We start from the raw sequence: 17,967 nt of genomic DNA on the forward strand, positions 1-17,967 counted from the left end.
AACCAACCATAACATGTTCAGTTTAGGGAATTCAAGGTGATAGCATCTGAGACCTAAAATTAAAGAAAGCCTTGACCAATCTACTCAGTTTCACATTTCCTCTTGGGGGTAGAAGACCCTGGAAGAAGCAAATCTAGCTATGGGGAGCTTCAAAGACCCAAAGTTGTAACTTGAACCTTACAACTACAAGGACAAGGGAACCAAGATACTGGGGGGACATCCCTAGCAAGTAAATGGTGGTGTTTCAATTAGTGATTCCCTCTTTTAGATGTATAAAGAACTCAGAGAATAAAGATCAGAATGTCCTTGGCCTAATATCACACACAATTAGTCTGAATAGAGAAATCTACTCTAGAATATCAAGTTGTAGGTACGTTCTCATATCCCTCACAAGTCTAAGTCAGACAAACTCAATTTTCCCACCCCCTTCCCTTCTTCAAAACACTGTGCGATTTGATTCAAGTAACTACAGAAGCAAAAGGATTACTTAGGAAGACAACCTTTCAGATTCATAAAAATCTGGTGGTGTGAGGTACATCCTGCACAGCATATGAAGATATACTAAGAAGTGTTCAGACTTTTCATAAGGGGTGAAATTAACACAAATATTTCATTTTCTACCATATTTTCTTAACTTGTCCTAAACCCATGATGTTTTCTTTAAGTTAAGAATCCTTAAATAGTACACTGATATGAAAGTTAAAACAGCAATGTTAAATCAACTACGATCTCAGGGTTATTTTCTCATTAGGACAGTAAAAGGTTTATATATTTTTCCTATATATAAAATGAAACATGACTGCAATAAGAATTTTAGTTAAATAGTACATCTCGGTTAGTCACTGGAAAGAAGTGAGAAAACCCAAATCTCAACAGGCTATTTTTGTCAAATACCTAAAACTAAAAGGGTCAACCAGGGACTCAGAGTGCCTATTTCTACTCATTACGGTAATCAGGTTTTACAAAGTCCAGATCCTAAAATCCATGATGAGACACGATGAAAGGACATATAATTAATATAAGCTGCTGCTACAATCTCTCCTCCGCAGCACCAAGGCCTTTAGCAGAGTGAGGGCTCTAATCCAAGATTAGATTTATACATCCTAGAAAACGGCGGCTTGCTGACGAACTGAGCTACACTGACATACCAGCGCTTAGCAGCTATAAATGTAGCTTTTCCCTACGTTAATTGACCATGACTAGACTGACCTTTTCTCTGTAACTGTAACTACAGTACAGTAATTAGACAAGCCAGTACTTGCTTCTGATAAAAGAGTAGAGAAAGAAAGCTCTCAGTCACTAGCTTTGAGGATGCAGAGTAAAACTGGGCTGGCATTCTACTGGGGGGGGGGGGGGATGGGCCACCAATAAGAAAAATTGTTTTTCATAAATTAAGTTCTATGTTTAGTTTAATGTCCTAACTAAAGACAAAAATCCCAGATGAAAGCCTTTCTCATATATTTAGAGGCAAACCCCATACTTGAGGAAAAAGGCAGTCCTAAAAACAAGTTTGAAAATGAAAAAAAAAATTAATTCAGATGTTATTTGGGACAGTTGGAGGGAGAGCAGGGACAAAGAGAAGGTTTATTCCTAAAGATTTAGAAAATAAAAAATGACAAAGTCCCTAACGGTGGCCCGTGCAGGCATGCCTTCCTTGGGCCAGCATCACTCCACAGGGCGGTAAGAGCCTTGACACAGGCCCAGGGGGAAACCAGCTGCCAGTCACCCCAGAGGAGTCATGGCTGGGGCTGTGAGGCAGCTGATTCCCTCACCTGAGAGCAACCACCCTTTTTCCCACCTGTTTCTAGGCCTCAGGGGAAGGTCAGCCAGCCTCCCAAACTTTAAGCCTCCACAGTGGGAATCACTAGGTCCCTGGAGGACCAGTGGGAGAAGATTTCTTTCTCAGCAGCAAAAGCTATGCATAAGTGACCATCTGTCAGAGAGGCCCTGGGGAGGGAATCATGGCGTGCTGAAAGAAAATCCAATGCAAACTCAACCAGTAGGTCAGTTCTTGTCAAAGTTGCTACCTATTAGGTCAGACCCACCAGCAGGCCTCCACAGAGGTCAGACCCACCAGCAGGATGTAGTAGTCACCAAGGAGTCACACCACTGGGCAATGATAAATCAACTCAGGGACCAGGATTCGTTTCTCATTAGCACAGTAAAAACTTACTCATTTTTCCTATATGTAAAAAACATAACTGCAACAGGAATTTTAGTTAAACCATACATCTCTGCTAGTCACTGAAAATAAGTTAGAAAATCTAAGTGAGAGCTGGGGACCATGTTTTACCAGCTTGAGAGCAATGAAATTTGGTATATAAAAGGCAGTTGAAGAAAGTCATAGTACAGTATGTGAAAAATCCAGGTTATATAAAGTATAATGAACAGTAATTAAAAACTATCCACACATGCAAATTAGAAACCATTAATTTCCCCAATTATAGGAATGACAAACAAGGTTTTCAGAATGCTCAGCAGAGTTAAAAGGAGTGAACAGAAATGAATTTTATCCAGAAATCCCTTGACTATGGCAGAGGCACACACTGCTAAACTATAAACTCAAATGCCTGGTCATGGTAGATGATTAATAAATATCTGGTAAATGAATAAATGAAGAATAAATGAAATTATACTAAGTAATTTTCTCTCACATATTCTTGATTCACATAAGTAACTACTCATAATGTTTATGAGACACAGAGACTTGTGAATCATGAATGCTTCTCTAAAGAGTTCATGTGAGAAAGAAACTAGTATCCTGTCTATGTGACATTGGACAACTTAATCTCTTGTGCCTTGGGTCCCTCATTTGAAAAATGGTAATGAATAATAAATAGTACATACCTCACAGGGTTGTTAGGAATTTAATATATGCAAAAGCCCTTAGAATGGTGACTAGCAGAGTCCATGGTGGCTTCTGCTGTTACTCTGAAATAACATGCAGGGAGGTTCTGAAAATCTTATGGCTTGTCACTGGTCTTATTAGCACCCTCCCCTCACCCTACCCCCAAGCACAGACTATTTCTTATTCAACAAGGTATTCCAAGTACTAAGGTACTAAGCACGGTGCCTGGCACATAAGAAACGATAAAAAAAGATACAAATTGTATTGAATCAAACAATATTACAGTGCTCCCATTTGATCAGAAAAAAAGTTACCTAGGCTCATTATGATTCAGAGCCTGAATTTCCTAGATAACAATCCAAATGTGACAAGCATTTTTCTCTAATATTTGATAATATCTAATTAAGAGAAAGTTATAATAAAAGAGCTTAAAATGTTTCATTTTTGCCAGGGCCCATCATAGAATCAACCTCTATTCCTTTATATTCCTCTTTACCATTTATTTACCATTCAAAAAATAAACTCTCAATCCTTTCAATGTATTATTTTGACCATGGCAAGAAAACCGATAAGAAGGTTCACCTAGCAATCAAGTATTGGGAATAGGGCTAAGATGTCAACAATAAAGGATATTTAAACATTTTTTAAAAACCTGTACTGGAGACATGGAGAACTACACACTGCTCAAAATGTGCTTAGCATTACAAGCACACTTATGTGCAAGGTAGTATGTTATAATTCAGTAAAAAGAGTGGATTTGTTTTATTTATAAATTAAAAATTTTCCACCTAACTGTCATAATTCACCCTGAAATATTTCTCCCTTTGGTTTCAGAAAAATTTAGTCTCAGTAGGTACCACGATGCAACATGCTGGACCATGTAAAACCTGGCAATGAACTATTTTTCCAGCGTCTCCCTCCTAACAATTGTAAGCAGTCCATGATAGGTGAGAATGAGCTTTCCCCTGAGCACCTGGAAATAAGACTGTCCTCTAAATGAAACTACAAAATTAATCCAAAATAGAACAAACAAGCAAAGACAACAGTCAAAATAGCTCCCAGGCCAAAGCAGGAGTGTGCCCTCGTATCATCATCACAATGACATCCACAGAAAGAAGACGCCAAGAGGAGAGAGGGTAACCATTCAATTTATCATCCAATCACAACGTAAGGCCAGACGCAAACCAGGGCTGTGCTGCACCAGCTGAGACACACGATCACGCTAAACCACAAGAGGAGTCGGTCCTGTGGGAAAACAAGAATATGAAAGAGCAGAGCAAACTTCCAAGTATTATTAGGGGACCGTTTCGTGAATATGCCGTTCATTTGGTAACTAATAATGTTTTTGACCAAGTCTGTTCTTACGATGTAGTTTTTGTGTTGTTACTCAACTTGATTATGTAACTTTTCATTTACATATGCCTTACTTCTTCTGGTGTATGGTGGGTCTTTTTGATTATGCTGGTAATTTCTTGTGTTTCTTTTCAAACCCCACATTCCAACATTGTGCACTATAAGCTGTAGATAGAAACCAATGCTCACTGACTGAGAGTAATAATAATAATAATTATTACGGGGGCATGTACTGAGTAGTTAACTATATGCCGGAAACTGTAATCACGTTTAAATCACACAAGTAAGTACTACTGCCATCCCCATTTTATAGATAAGAAAATAAGACACAGGGAGGTTAAGTAACTTGCAAATGACAAACAGGTAGGAAGTGGCAGAGCCAAGATTCAAATCTATGCTGTTTGTTTCCAGGTTATAAATCCTGTGTTTATAACCACTGTGCAAACTGTCTCTTAGTGGAAAATATACTTGTGCCTAAATAATTTATTCCAAGTGTTTTTTTTTCTAGTTATTAAACCTTCAAGTCATTTTTAAATGCTCCAAAATTGTTGATGAGGCATGCAGAGTTGGTAGAGGTATGGACACTCTTTGCAGAGATACAGGCATTCTCTATAGGGAGTTAAGCAAGATGAAGTTTTAGATATGTATACCCTTACATGCAGAAATTCCATTTCAAAAATTTAACCCTAAGGAGACAAAAATAAAGGTATTCAAAGAAATAGGTATAAGAATGTTCATCATACAGTTCTTTAAAGGAGTAAAAATTGTAAATAATTAAAATGTCAATCAATAAGAGATTGGTCAAATACAATGTGCTAAAATCCTACCAAAAATTCATGAGAAATGGTGACATTAACCAAATACTTATTAAAACAAAAGTAAATCATAGTATATTGTTGACTTATAGAAACATTGTAAAATAATATGTACAATGTGATCCCAAAAGAGGGAGGGAGGAGCACACACACATAGGTGCATATCTGAAGACACTTGCCAAAATGTAAACAGTGAAAATGTCTGGATAGTAGGATTTTAGGTAGTAAATCTTTTTTTTAAAATATTTACTAAAAACCTACTTATGTGTGTTGCTGTTTTCTCATTCAAAGGGGCATAAAAGAAATACAAGATTCTACAATCCAGAGATATTCCAGTCCATTCTAGTCCATGTAAGAAAACTAGTGTTGGTGGAAAAGGCAAGGGGGAAACTCAGCAACATGGGACGCTGTGGTCTAAGAGTCACGGGCAACCAGCATTCAGGCTCCACCTTCGCCACCAGCAAGCTGCATGAACCTGCACAAGTCGCAGGTGACCTCCGAGCCTCAGTTTCAAAACTGCAAAATGAAGGAGTCACACAGGGTGCTCTCAGAAGTTCTCAATTTAAAGAGTCTGTGGTTAAAATTTTCAGAAGTAGCAGTTAGGAATATGAGAAATCCTCAATCCCCTTCTAGTCACAAGTGGATTATTCTGCACATTAGCCTACACTTTAGTCGGTTTGTACAAGATGTAAAATACCAAAACCCAGAAAATGAGGACAATGGAAACCCACAAACATACCCGGGCACTCGTTATTGAAAATACAGTTATTCCTCACAGCGGGTAATACACTCACCCAGGAAAGGAGCCCATGGGAAACCCATCGCCATCCCAATAACAGCTCATTTCCAAAAAGATGACGGTCCTCTTATAAGATTCCACTTTTATACAGATAAAAAAATATACATATGATCCATCTGACACTGTGGTATTTATATTTGTACTGATAAAAATCCAAGGAAAAGAGTCCAGTGAGACTTTGATGTTGCATTCCACTGTTATTCAATATATCAATAATCAAATCTGGAGAGCTGCCAATAAAAATAGACTAAACCTCATTAGCATTTTAATAAACCTGCAAGCTACAAGAGAGAGCAAAGGGAAATCGGCAGGTGCAGCGTCTTCTCTGTCGGTTCACCCTTTGGCAGCCCCTGCGCCCTCCCTGCTCCACCCCCACAGAACACACTCCAGAGAGACTTCTCTGCATCTGAAGACCTCTCACAGACCTGCCCAAGCTCTGAGATTAAGGAGACGAAGTCTTTTTTTTAAACTGAGCATCAATAGCCTGATTTTAAATATACTTTAAGAAAGTGCTGATCTGAAGCACTGGGTCAGATAGTCAAGAGTGTGATTTCACATGTTAACTCGATGGACCCAGATGATAGATGAAGGAAAAAGTGGTAGGAAGATGAACACAGAACCATATGCAACAGATAAAGAGCCAGGAGCTAGAGACAGAGGCTGAGTTAGGTGTCCTCTCAAACTACTTCCAAAGCAAACTCTGGACCATCTCAAACTCAGAATCACATATGCTCAAAGTAAATAACTAATTTCCCTTAATTCTCGGTCATTACACTTTCTCAACTGAACTAGAAATTAGAAATTAAGAGCCTTGCTTCCTAGAATAGTGTGAATTTCATTTACTCTATTAGTCCATTGTGCATGTGTATGTATGTGTGTGCAGATAATGTAATAATATTTTCAAAAGTGTAACTCATTAAAATATATTCGGATGAAAACTGCAAGTAAAAAACATTTCACAAGGATAAAGCAGCTATTTATTCAGGGATCTTACCTGAAGACATACATGAAAATATATAATATTGAGTACACTCTAATCGCCTTATTTTCTTCAGATAACTGTGAACACTTCAACGTTACTACACAATAAGCAATAAGTAACCTTCCAGTGTCTTTAAAAAGTGTGATTAAGACTTTCGCTGTCAATTTGCAGGAAGCCATGTGGCCACGATGTGATGAAGCATCGATGATGGATGGTACCACCCAAGCCACCCTTCTATAATGAACTAATGATTCATACTCAAGGTGCTTTTGAAACATGATTAAGCCTCCAAACATCTCACCGAGGTACACTCTCATTACCCCGGTCTTAGAAAAGAGAACTTAAGTTTACCAAGGTTACATAGAGAATGACTCAATGATAAAAGTTTGGAACAAAAAAGAAAGCCCGATTCGTTCGTGCTCCGGAGAAGCCTCTCAGGGTAACTTAATTCACTGCTCTGAGTCTAACTGACCTTCTCTGCTGGCCCCTGGCAAGTGTTTGCCAAAATGCAACTGCCCGAAACACTCCTTATAATGCTAGGTGTTGTTATACGAGTATGTCAAGAATGAGATGAAAATGTCATCGGGGCACTGACAATAAAAGAAAATATTCTGCCGATTTAAGGAATAGAAAGAGATCCAAGTTAACGGGGGAAATTACCTGAGAAAATGTCATCAGAGATGACATCAACAACTTTACCTGAGAATAAAATGCTCTGTAATGGCTCAGAAAGCTGAAGACAGACTCCTTTTACAAGGGCTTTCGGACAAAACTACTTCTTGTTTAGAAACGGCCCTGTTCCTGGGGCAAAGAGAGTAGGGAGGCAGAGGCACCATGTCCACAGGCACCCGTGGGAGCTCTGCAGCTCTGAATCCCACGGTTACTGGCTTCCTCGTGTGCGTGTCAAAACGAACGACGTGATTTGTGAATGTCTAAAGTAGTCACAGCAAATTAAACAGAAATTAAGCAAAAATTTCCTCGTTACCCTTAAAACAGAAAGTCAAAGGTGGTTGATTTTCCCACTTTGAAGTCTTTGGAAATAAGTTTCATTTGCACAAATACTTAAAAATCAAACAACCCAGTTGGATATGTCTGTCTACCCTTTTGAAATTTAAAAGGAAGAGTGATTATACTGAGAAAATTACTTTTACATTAAGACTTGGGATACTGACTTAAAATGGAGCTAGTCTGCCCTGGCTGGTGTGGCTCAGTTGGTTGGAGTGTCATTCCATACAACCAAAGGGTGAGGGTCCGATTCCAGGTCAGGGCACACACCTGGACTGCTCGATCCACAGTCAGGGGGCGTGAGGAAGGCAGCAGATCAATGTTTCTCTCTCCCTCTCCCTCTCTCTCTCTCTTTCGATCTCTTCTCTCCCCCTGTATAAAATCAATAAGCATGGCATCTTGTGAGGATTAATAAAAATTAAAGAAAAAATAATAATAAAAATTAAAATGAAGCTAGCTTGAAAATGTGATTACTGAAATTAATGACTGAAGTTCATTACTGATGATAAGAATGTATTTTTTGCATATCTTGGAATTTTTATCTGTATATGATTGGCACTTTCAAATAATGGATTTAATAGAACTTTCAAAATAACACATCTATACGAGGCAATAATAGTACCATTACCGCTTTAAGATGTGTGTCTCTAAAATATTCACTTCAAGAGCCACTGTCCTTAAAACAACACAGTACAACCTGTGCTCCAGAGAATTTCATGGGGCAGGATATGCCACTAAACACACTGTGTAAGAACTGATCCTTATGGGAGGAAAGAGGTGAAAGAAAGAGCTACTTGCTGTTTGACAATATGGCAAACAGAGGAACAGTTTGGAAAATGGCTAACAGCCCCATTAATAACATTTCCCAGTGAAGAAATGATTCCTAAACTTGCCATTTTTTTCAGCTGAGGATCTGTTACAACATTGCTTCATAGAGAAGCAGTTGGAAACTCAAGTAGTTTTCAATTTTAGACAAACTGGTGCTGCCAAAATTATAATACTGAATAACAGAAAATTTCAACAACACGATGTGTGCCTAATCTGGCTTTTAAGACATTTAAAAATCCTAATTACGCTATGAGAAGCTATATGAGAAGCCAAATCCACATGCATCTACAGGAAATGCCACCAGCCAGTGCCATCTCTGGTGGCTAGGTATTTCACCTCCGATGGGACACACCTGAGTGTGAATTACTGAAATTAGATCATTCTAATTGATAACTAGAGATTAAAGATAACCCCACATTACAGGTCCGTGATAGGTAATCCGCTCAACTTATTTTAAAAAGAAACTGTAAATTACTAAAATACTCTTGTCTTGCTTTAACTATTTCAAAGCCCTCCATGGGTGATAGACACAATATAGATAGGCTCCCATGGAATAGTTATCACTTTTGAAAAATGGTGACTATTCTAACATCCTTTAATTATATTGCTTACTAATCTTAATTGCCACGATTTAAAAAGACAGTTCCAAAGTGCATCTTGAATAAACAGAAAAGCAATTAGCCTAAATTAATTGCTCTGCTGATGTGATGTGCAGCAGGTATGCTTGGTGATTTTGAAACTCCTGCCAGAGCTTTCACGACTTGATGTTCTGAAGATTTTTCAGCCTATTTTTACACCAGAGCAATTAACCAGATAATTGTTCTAATGTGAACCTGGCCTTAATCAGTATGTTTAGGTTCGTAGTGGCAAATAACCAAATATTAAGCATACATTTAAAGAGTACCACTTAGAAGCTACAAAGGGACTAAAGGGAAAATTTGCAGTATTGTTTCTCATACAGCCATATTTTTCTCACCAAGAAGCAGAAAAAAGCTGTGACCGTATTCTCTGCCTCTTTTCAATTAACACAAGGTATCAGTACCTATGAAAGGCAAGTGAAGTTTCTAGTTCTTCATTTAAAAGTATTCCAAAGACCTTATTAAAAGAACAAAACCCAGTGATTCAACAGTAAAATCCTATTTATTGTTCAAAAGGCTTTCAGATAAATGGCATGCAATACATAAAGCAAGCTCTATCTGAATCCAGACAAGGACATGACATCCTCGCTTTATCAGGTAGCAACTTTATTCAGAAATAAATCTGGAAGAAAGAGAGCATTTGAACCAATTGCCTGCAAGTTTGAGCCATATTTAAAAGCAGATTTATATATCCTTCAAAAGAAGCACTTATATAGCTCTCAACACACAGGTACTAAATTACTTCACTGAGCAAGGTGCCAGGGGCTTAGGTGGGGGCAAAGGCCCAAAGATGCAGACGCTGGCCCCCCTTATAAGGAGACAGACTGATAAACAGGACATTATGCAGGCACACCATGACATATGCCACCAACCAGTAAAGTGACGAACCATGAATTCACCTGGACAGTGACATTATGCAGCAATTCATTACAAACACCACTATTATTTCATCTTTGATTTAAATATAAAAGAATTCACAATCATTTTAAGAGAAATTATTAGTAGTGTGATGATCATTGTTAATAAAACAAGTTTCCTTTTTTCGACTTTAGTAAGTGAGGAGTTATTCTACTACCTTAAATTAAATATTTTATCGGTTGATAAATGATATACATAAAACCTTTCCTTTTCACAAAGCAAAAGGCTTCAAACTGAAAGCACTCTGTCATTCTTCATGTCTTCGTGTCTTCTTTCTTAATTTCTGAAAGAACTGTCACACGGAAAATAGGCCAGGCACAGGCATGTCAGGTCTGCCATTTTTAATTATTACCAATAAGTTCCAGCAACCTCTCCTCTGGTTAAACATGTATACACCTATCTTCTGAAGTATTTCTTTATGCCACTGTTCATAAAATATTTTAAGCTGAAGCAAAATCTCTTGCACTAAATTAATAACTAATCACAGGAGATATTTATCATCTCAAGCCTTTTACAAGGAAATTGTCAGATTTAATCACCTTTCTCATATTTTTACTATTTACTGAGATTCATTTATCATGCATTATAAAATTTTGACAACAGTGAGTTATTTTAATTATCATTTCTGGTTGGGGATTAAGAAGACAACTCCTAGGGAAAGTAGGGGAGGGAGAGATGGTCATAAATTTGTCCAACCAATAAACTATCATTATTTTCATCAATAAATGAAGATTTTCTTCATTGTTGACAATTTAAAAACAGGTTTGAGGTTAGGAAGCCTCCAAATCCATGGATGTATAGCACTGCATTCATCATCATGTAAAACGTGTGCCATTTTTTCCCATAATTGTATCACGAATTCTGATTTCATAACACTTAAAGCATTTTTTTAGTCCTGCAACTAAATTCTTAATTTATTTGTTACTCATCTTTATATTGTCTGAAGATACAAAAGTGGTAGCACCATTTAGAGTAGCACACCCAAGAATATCAGTAATATGATTCTAGAGAAGCTTTTTTACTCATTATTCTGTGCTGCGATGTTTACTTGTACACTACTGCTCACCAGGAGCCAAAGACAAAAGCCAAAATTTAATATTACCATTATCTCTTAGGAATACCATAAAATTCACATTATCCTATAAGACAAAATAATATGAACATGGAGAATCAGTAAGACAAACTCATCCACATCAAATCTAGTTTCCATCAATCTCCAGAGTTGGAGTTAAAAATCAAAGCAGGCTGAGCCAGGTACATCTCGTAGATTTTTCCTTTCAAGTGATTTTACTAGGTTAAATCCTCTAGCGTTATATATCAATTAATGCTTCCCTTAAAATGATATGTAGCAATTAGAGGTATTTAAAGGACCAATATCAGAACCAATATCCAACATCACTACATACCAAAAAATGAAAAACTTCCTTTCATTTGAGTACACGAGAATTTCACCTGAGGATGAATGCACAAATCATTTTATCAGAGAAACTTTATCTTTTGCAGGAAAACCTAATCAGTTATTTGAAAAACCACATACACTAGAAAAACAATACACATTAGTTATGCCCGTTATTTCTTACCTAAGGACTGAAACCTTTAATAAATTAACTGCCTTTTTCCTTTAACTCAGTCACAACTAATTCAAAGTATATACCAGTGTTACCCTTTGCTCTGAAATAGTTAAGCATCTGCTACAACTGACAGGGAACATTTTTACATGATAAAATATTTGTAAAATAAATATGTATCATCCCATGTTTATATACCCACTCAAATCTCATTTGTGACATTTTTTCTGATACCAACTATGGGTCAGGTGTGGTACAAGACACAAAACTCAAGTAACTTAGAAGGAAATAAACAGTTATTTGCAAATAGAATTCTTAGGGAAAAATGATTTTTATTATAAAATTATTTGTTTTAAAAACCTATGACTCGGTGTATGCAGTGAGATATCCAAAATCTTGTCACCTCTCAGATATCCCACAGGGAAAAGAGAAGGTAAAATGCCAACGATGCTCAGAACGATCGCACAGCCTGAGGTCTGAGGGAGGGTGACCCATGTAACTTATCATCAGGCCAGGACACTGGGACAGGAGGGAAGCAGCCGCCGCAGAAATGCTACACCTGACAGAATGCCACAGCCACAGGAGGGTCCTGAGCAAGGCCCTCGCGGCCTGAGGCGGAATAAGGCCCTGGGAGCCAGCGAGCATCTCGCGGTTGCAGTCTGGACACTGAAGACACACAAAAACGATTCCAGCCTTCGGTCCACCACTTTCCAGTGAGCTAACCTCTCTGGGCCTTAATTCCTTCACTTGAAAATGAGGTTAATTTCTTCCTCAGGGTTGTTGTAAAGATTAAATGAAACACTGTATATGAACACTTGGCACTTGCTATGGCAAAGGTTGTAACAAACAGTAGCTAAGATTAGCTGTTGTCCCTATCCTGGTCCAAAAACAAAAGGAAATACACACTCGGACTCACCAGCACTACAAAAACCAATCATGGTTTCAGAGACAGGGTCTAACAGACAGAAGGACACAGGACACATCATTTTTGTAAATGATTTGGGAGCCAGAATAGTAGTTACTCCAACACCATACTACTCTTTCTTCTAGGGATAGTCTTACAAAATAACCATGAATATAAAAGAGAGTTGAAAGCTACGCCAACCTCAAACAAGTGTCTAGTTCAGAAAGACTCCTTTCCATTCCTACAGCACCCCCAGAACTCAGTAAAATATATTTATTATTTTTGCAAAAATGTAAATGAATATCATAGAACATACAGGAAACCGTGCAGTGAGTTACAGAAATAAGCAAAATACAGTTTGGGTAAAGCTCCACCTAACTGGCCCAGACACATTACCAGGCACCAAAGGTGTGCAGACAGACTCTCCACGTTCCACGCAGGCAGGTGAGCCCTGCTGTGAACACCACCACAGAGCTGCTCCAATGGTCAGCATTATTTTTTCTGCCTTTTATTTCCAGTTTTCAGGCTTTTACAGGAGAAAACTGTTCAAATGCCACACTCAATACTCCAAGGTGAAAAGCATTTCTCTCCTCCAGACCACTTAACTTTAATAGAAGACAAAATATTCTCAAATTCAAATTCAACCATGCTTCCTGATTTAATGGATAGTTTGTCCCCCTTGGGCAATCTTTAAACCTCAGTCTCTAGGAGAATTAAGTAATATTAGGGGATTGAAATGAAATAAAATTCTAAGTCCATTGTGACATGACATTCACAAGAAGATGGTAGATTATCCACCCAGTCTTCAAACACTTACAAGTACAATATATAGCATATGCTCAAAAACAATTCTTGGAAATAAAACACAATGGGCACTCAGCAAATACTTTATATCACCAACACCTGCTCAAATCCTCTCTGAACTTTATTTCTAAATGTCACCGTTTTTTATTGAATCGACGGAAATTTGAAAGAAGAAACAGAATAAACATCCAGAGAAGATCAAGGGAGTTAGAAAAATCTTTATAGAATGCCTCATTGAGTTTTACATGAGCCAGGGTGCTGTCAGTCACCCTGAAAGAGGTGGTGAAGTAATCTGTCACTCTACAAATTCAACCTGAGTATTCCTAAAAGACTAAAACAGGGCTAAACACAGAAAAGCAAAAGAGAAAGAATATTGTTAAGATTTTTCTTAATGTTATAAACAAAGGAATAATGAATGAAATACTAAGCACTGTAAATAAACTCATTTTAAATCGTAGGCTTGAAGTCGGAGGGAGTTTAGTGAACTAGTTCAACTTTCTTTATAATTCAGGAAATTTTTCTTAACACTCTTGTTTGAATCCAAAGTAGGAGTGAGTTCTCCATTTTGGAAGGTAGTCAATGAAAATAAAGGTTTTAACTTATTTTAAGATGAGTTCTGTTTCCCCCTGTAACTTGCACTTGTTGGACAAAGTTCTGATGCCTGAAATAATGAAGAAACAATTTAGGCAGATTGATTAACTCTCTATTTTCTGTTAATATATTTTATCAGACACAATTTTAAAAACTATTCAATTTAAAATCAGAAATATCAAAAAATCTCTACATTCTGGATTTTAATACAGGAGAATTCAAAGCGTAGGCTGGGTGGAGACAGGCATTTAATATAAAATAATATTGATCGTGTTTGATGGAATGGTGAGGAAATGGAGAACAGCCAAAGAGAACAGCCCATTCCTCATCCTGGGAAAATCATGGACGTGAGAAAATGTGGGTCCAATGTTGCTAGATTGCAACTTTTCCAAGAGAAGGCTGAAATTCAGAATTTCCATGTGGACTATCCCAATTTTTAAAGTGCTGGCAAATAATTCAACTTTTAAAATATTGTAGAGGCCAAACAAAACAGTTGTGTGGACTGAACTCAGCTGTCACCTACAAGCGTGCGACTTCAAGTGATCTTATTTAAAAGTTTTATTTAAAGAGAAAACATCTATAGTTACTATTCTAAACACTAGTACACATAAAGCGAAATACCAACATATTGCAAATGTTATTTTATACTTGAAAGAAACTGGTCTGAACAGTCTAAGATTTAAAATTCTCCACCTTTCAGAGTGTCCACGGATGCCACAGCCCCCTTTAGATAAACACAAGATTCACACTGCAAACTTTCTCCTTAAAGAATGATCAATAAACTTCACACTTTTTTTTTTTTAACTGCAAATTCAAAGAGTAAATCTCTAGCTAGGCAAGATCAACTAGTTGGCAACATAATTTACTTTAACAACCAGCTTGACTTTTGTTTTGGTTTGTGACTTCAACTGCTGGGTGCTAGAGAATCTTTCAATCCTCTGGTATTGGTATCCTCTCCTGTTATCTTAATTTATTAGAAATGTTGGTCTACTGTCAATGAAAGAATCATGTATTTGATAATGGGTGTATATATATGTATATATATATCATACGACTGAACTTTATTTTCAAGACTAATGTTAAAAATTGAAAATGGGACGATTAATTCCCTCTTTAATAGCCAATTTAAATATTAAAATATCTTTTGTAAAGATCTATTAAAATCAATTAGATTTTACTTAATTTTTATTGGCAAAAAAAGAACAAAAGAGCCATTATAAGCGTTTCACTATAAAAATGCTCAGAACCATTCAGTTTTTTCACATATCAGTTTTTATACCCAAAGCATGCTGATTTTGACTCTGTGCCAAAACAATGAAGACCAAATTGAATGTGAAATAACAAAAGATTTATATCAAATACAAATAAACATTTCAATAAGCTTGGAGTCAGGGAGAGTGGCAGAGACATAACCACCAGATGTTTAATTTATATCATTGATAGAAATAGTCAGTGTCTTCTTTTCATAAACCACTTGAGTTGTATTTATATTCAAAAGCAATGGTAAATGTCAAATGACTACTAGACCATCCTTCTGAATACAAGAAAATATCACGCCGTTTAACTCTCTAAATATAAAAAGTGCTTTTAGAAAAACAAGAATAAACAACAGCACGTCTCAGTCACACAGATCAATGCAAGGCCCTCAAAACGCTAAAAGGTACCATGAGCATAACAGTAAAGACCTTCCATTACCTCATATTTTAAAATTTTGAACTTAAAAAAAGAGTTTACAGATAAGCGCTTTTAAATGCAGGATAAGCCTTGTATCTAAGATCTGAGAAGAGTATCAGTTTATCTTCATGGGAGGAATTCTCTATTAAAGCTAGCAGCACTAAACATGGGTCCTTTTTACACATACTACGTATAATATATTATCAAAAGGTTCTAGCATACTTTATGAAAGAAAGAAATGAGATTAGTTCTAAAGACGAAAACTAAAAGTCTTACAAATAAATGTCACTTGCGTGTGAATTCCAACTATGACATGGAAACTTGACTCATTAGCTGCCTGCTTTTTCTTGTTTGCCTTCATCAGATTTTACTGCAGCAATGATGGAGAAACACATCCATCAGAAAGGCCAAAGAAAAGGCAAGCAAATGGTCTACATTTAATAGAAATGGCATAACCTTCCACTGAACAAAAGATGTTGAAAGAATTAAGCGAGAGCGCCTGTAAAGCGCCTATTAATTGCCTGGTAATGAAGGTTACTCTTCTGCCCCTTATCCTCACCTGGCTCACTCCTGCCTCCTCCAGCAAGTCTCATGTCACCTGGCGAGCAACCTTTGCGAGCAGCAGGGACTCAGTGCCCCACAGTCTGAGACACGGTACCAAGTATTTAATAGGGGGTTAATAAATGCTTCTGATCCACTAGAGGATAATAATAATGCACAAATGTAAAAGAGATGCTAAGTGATAGGCTAAATGCATTAGTGCATCCCGGCGCCCTTTATACGAAAGGTCACCAACCCATCTGAGCTAAGTGCCAAAATTATAATGAAGTCTGATGGGAAGTCCTAGATTTATACCAACATAATTACAAATATTACTTAGCTTAGTGAAAGAGTACGGCGAGAACAATGAGATGAGTAATTTAGATGATACTGCAAAGCGGGTTTTAATGTCTGAAACTTCTATTGCAGTACACAGGATAAGTGTAAGCACTGTAATTAAAACCTAAGAGTCTGATCTTTAAAACTCTACGGCTCAACCTCATTAAAATGCATGTTTTCTCAATTAATCCAAACTTTTCCATTAAAAACATAAAAATACACTTTCATTCCTTGCAAATAAATCTCTATAGTACATATATCAGTACATATATTTAGGATCAAATACCAAATAACCATTACAGTGAAGTAGGAAAAAACTGATTGAAACAGCAAGAGGTTTGGGTAGATAGAGCCTAACAAAGGGAAGAAAAGGCAAAGTGAGAACTGCCCAGTTTTTCATTTGTAAATACCAAGTTAAACTGAATGAGCTTTTGAAGAGCTTGAAGAATTGAAACCCCTGAATATCTTTGTTTAAATAATACAAATCTAAGCAAACTGTTTACTTAAGAGATAACCCTTATACTCATATATAGACTGTATCTTATTTACTCTCCAAGTACTGACTCTTCTACCCAGCAGATACACAGAAAACTGTTGTAGAATGAAAGACAAATCATTTTCATAACCAGTGTTACAGAAACGGTTTTCTCCTTTTAATCGGATGCATTTCTAGGAAGTTTATCTCAACATTAAGCTAACGGTAAGCACCTAAAACAACAGGGTAATGTTTTCATGTACTTTATTAGTTGTTATGAAAAACACTTAAAAGATTATTTTAAAGTTGTCATATAATTCATTATGAAGAATGTTGATTATAGAGAATTTTATTTTTAAAATGTTTATCAATTTCCTTCACATTTCTATATACGTCATACAGTGACTATTACTCAAAAACAAACACCTTTTATAAATGATGACCATGTGCCCATTCTAGATAAGTAAATTTTTCAAGAAAAATTTTACTAAGACAGAGCCAACTCAAAGGTTATTGCATAATTTCAAGAGCAATGCAGGGTAATTTTTTAAAATGTCATTAGAATTTGCCATAATTGGGGAAAACAGATCCTACCTGGTTTTACTTTTAAAGTATAAAAGAAAATTAAAAGTGGAGGGGGGTGAAACCTATATACTTTATTAACCAATGTCACCCCAATAGATTTAATTTTTTAAAAAGTGGATGGGGAAAATGTCTTGAAATTAAAGCATTCTCAGACACAAACTTAAATTATTGCTGCTATTTGTGAAAAATATTTAACTCTAAATAGGTTCTAATTTTAGCTAAATAGTACTTTCTATTTTGAAAGCAAAATATTTTGGTGGTCTGTCTTCACACAAAACTTACTCTTGAAAAGTTACTGGGC

The 17,967-nt window shown here is 36.7% G+C and overlaps 1 protein-coding gene across 3 annotated transcripts in view; it reads right to left on the reverse strand.

The window, feature by feature from the left end:
* FBXL17 (F-box and leucine rich repeat protein 17) overlaps positions 1–17,967 on the reverse strand; it is a 503,612-nt gene that overhangs the window by 342,156 nt on the left and 143,489 nt on the right. The gene's annotated exons all lie outside the window — the stretch shown is intronic.

The sequence above is a fragment of the Miniopterus natalensis genome, chromosome 3 (assembly GCF_054644295.1).
Source record: "Miniopterus natalensis isolate mMinNat1 chromosome 3, mMinNat1.hap1, whole genome shotgun sequence".
In the NCBI taxonomy this organism is placed as follows: domain Eukaryota; kingdom Metazoa; phylum Chordata; class Mammalia; order Chiroptera; family Miniopteridae; genus Miniopterus; species Miniopterus natalensis.